This window comes from Tasmannia lanceolata, unplaced genomic scaffold (assembly GCF_043159265.1).
Source record: "Tasmannia lanceolata isolate RefF3 unplaced genomic scaffold, GAP_Taslan_0.1 ptg000118l, whole genome shotgun sequence".
Lineage (NCBI taxonomy): Eukaryota > Viridiplantae > Streptophyta > Magnoliopsida > Canellales > Winteraceae > Tasmannia > Tasmannia lanceolata.
This window is the reverse complement of record NW_027518794.1, coordinates 347,501-350,000: the sequence shown is the minus strand read 5'-3', so window position 1 is coordinate 350,000 and position 2,500 is coordinate 347,501.

Here is a 2,500-nt window from a genome sequence, read left to right as displayed (position 1 = left end):
GATACATGCGTATGCCCCGATAGGCTTGGTACGCCCCGATATGCGCACGTGTGCCCCAGTAGGGCTCGGTATGCCCCGGTATGTACGCGTGTGCCCCGATAGGCCCGGTATGCCCCGATATGCACACGTGTGCCCCAATAGGGGTCGGTATGCCCCGGTAGGTACGCGTGTGCCCCGTAATGCACGTTTCGCAGATCTCCCCGCATGTCCCGCCCCTATATGTAATACTTACTTACTTACTTACTTTCTTTCTTGCTTGCTTGCTTGCTTGCAATGGTTGGGAGTGCCCGGCATGCCCCGCTGCAGAGACCAAGGGCGCAATGACTTGGCACCGCGGATGCCGGGACTCCGGCACTTCCCGTGGCACTGATGGTTGGTTCCAAAGACAAAAGGCCGTGCAAGGCCACCGCACCGCGGATGATTTTGCTCGTGCTGGCGCCGTTGTGTGGCCAAAGAACATGCGCGAATGCTCGTGTCGGAAGGGTTGGTGTCCTGGCCCCGCGGGTGTCACGAATGCTCGGTTGCGAAGACCATGGGACCAGAGCCATGGCACGTCGGATGATGGCTCCAGCTGGCGCCCCGGCACTTTCTGTGGCATTGATGCTCGGTTTCAAAGACAAACGAGCGCAGGGCCAGGGGACCGCGGATGACTGCTCGTGCTGGCCCCGTTGGGCGGCATTGATGGTCGGTTGCAAAGAAAATGCGCGATTGCTCGTGTCGGGGCCTGGCAAGCCAAGGCCAAGCGAGCCATGGCAACGCGGATGATGGCTCCAGCTGGCGCCCCGGCACTTTCTGTGGCATTGATGCTCGGTTTCGAAGACAAACGTGCGCAGGGCCAGGGGACCGCGGAGGACTGCTCGTGCTGGCCCCGTTGGGCGGCATTGATGGTGTGTTGCAGAGAGCATGTGCGATTGCAAGTGTCGGCCGGGTTTGGGTTCCCTTGGGCTTTCGGGTGCCTTGGACGCTGTCTTGCGAAGACCATGGGCACAAGGCCCCGTCCTGGCCCCTTGTTCGATTCGCTCTCGTCTTGCGCTTGCTTCCAAGGTCCTCCATGACCTTCCCCATGGCCTTGCTAGATCCCCCCCATGACGCATGACCTCTGTCCGTTGATTGGTTTTGAGTGCACACCATGCCCGGCTTGGCACCGTGTTGTCGCGTGAGTGGCATTTGGATCGTGCATGCTGGTGGGCTACCTGCCAATGCGCACAAGCCTTGCACACTAGCCTTGCGCACGAGCCTTGCACAAAAGCCTTGGACACAAGCCTTGCGCACAAGCCATGCGCACAAGCCTTGGACGCTAGCCTTGCACACAAGCCATGCATACAAGCCTTGCTCACAAGCCTTGGGCACTGGCCCATCGCAGTAGCCTTGCACACAAGCCTTGCGCACTAGCTTTGGGCACGAGCCTTGCGCACTTGCCTTGGGCACTAGCCTTGCACACAACCCTTGGGAACTAGCCTTGCGCACCAGCCTTGCCCACAAGCCTTGCACACCAGCCTTGCACACTAGCCTTGCATACAAGCCTTGCACACTAGCCTTGCACACAGGCCATGCTCACTAGCCTTGGGCACTAGCCTTGCACACAGACCTTGGGCACTAGCCTTGCGCACTAGCCTTGCCCACGAGCCTTGCACACTAGCCTTGCACGCAGGCCTTGCACGCTAGGCATGCTTGGGCCAGCAGCTCCCGCATCAAGTCGGCGGGTGTAGGCACGGTTGGGCGCAGATCCCGCATCGCCTCGTCGCGTCTGGGCGCAAACCCGTCGCGTCTCGTTGCGTCTTCAGAAGTCGTCGCTAACAGCACCTTTGGTTGCCACTGGTGGTTAGGCGGGTTGGTTGCGCAAACCCTATAGGAGGGTGGCATGCTGCGGGGCGCTGGAATGCGCAGGCTTAGGGCGTTTTTGCCCGGATAGGCACTGGAATGTGCTGGTTTTGGGCGTTTTTGCCTGGATAGGCTAAGGAATGGGCATGCTTTGGGCGTTTTCCCCGGATAGGCACTGGAATGGGCTGGTTTTGGGCGTTTTTGCCTGGATAGGCTAACGAATGGGGCATGCTTTGGGCGTTTTTGCCCGGGTAGGCACTGGAATGCCTGGCCTTGGCTGGGCATTGCTGGGTTGGGCTCCCTTGGCCTTTCAGGCGCCTTGGATGCTGTCTTGTGAAGACCATGGGCACAAGGCCATGGCATATAGTGGGGAATGGACCATGGTTGCCAAGGTTAGGCAATATAGAGGGCGGTGGGCGAGTAGGCCATGGCGTCACTTGTTTGCCCGTGTTTGCTCCCTTTGTGCGTTGTTTGGTTTTGGGAGCACACCTACCTTGCTAGGCTCGGCGGCTTACCCCTGCCCTTGTGGGTACTGGGTTGCACGTCTGTTTGCAACCCTATGGCTTGGTTGCTGCTGGCTTGGTTGGGTAGTTTGCCTCCGCCAATGCGCACAAGGGTTCCTTTTCTTCGTACCTGTGAGCTTACCTCCCTTGTTCGATTTGCTTTTGTATTGCGCTTT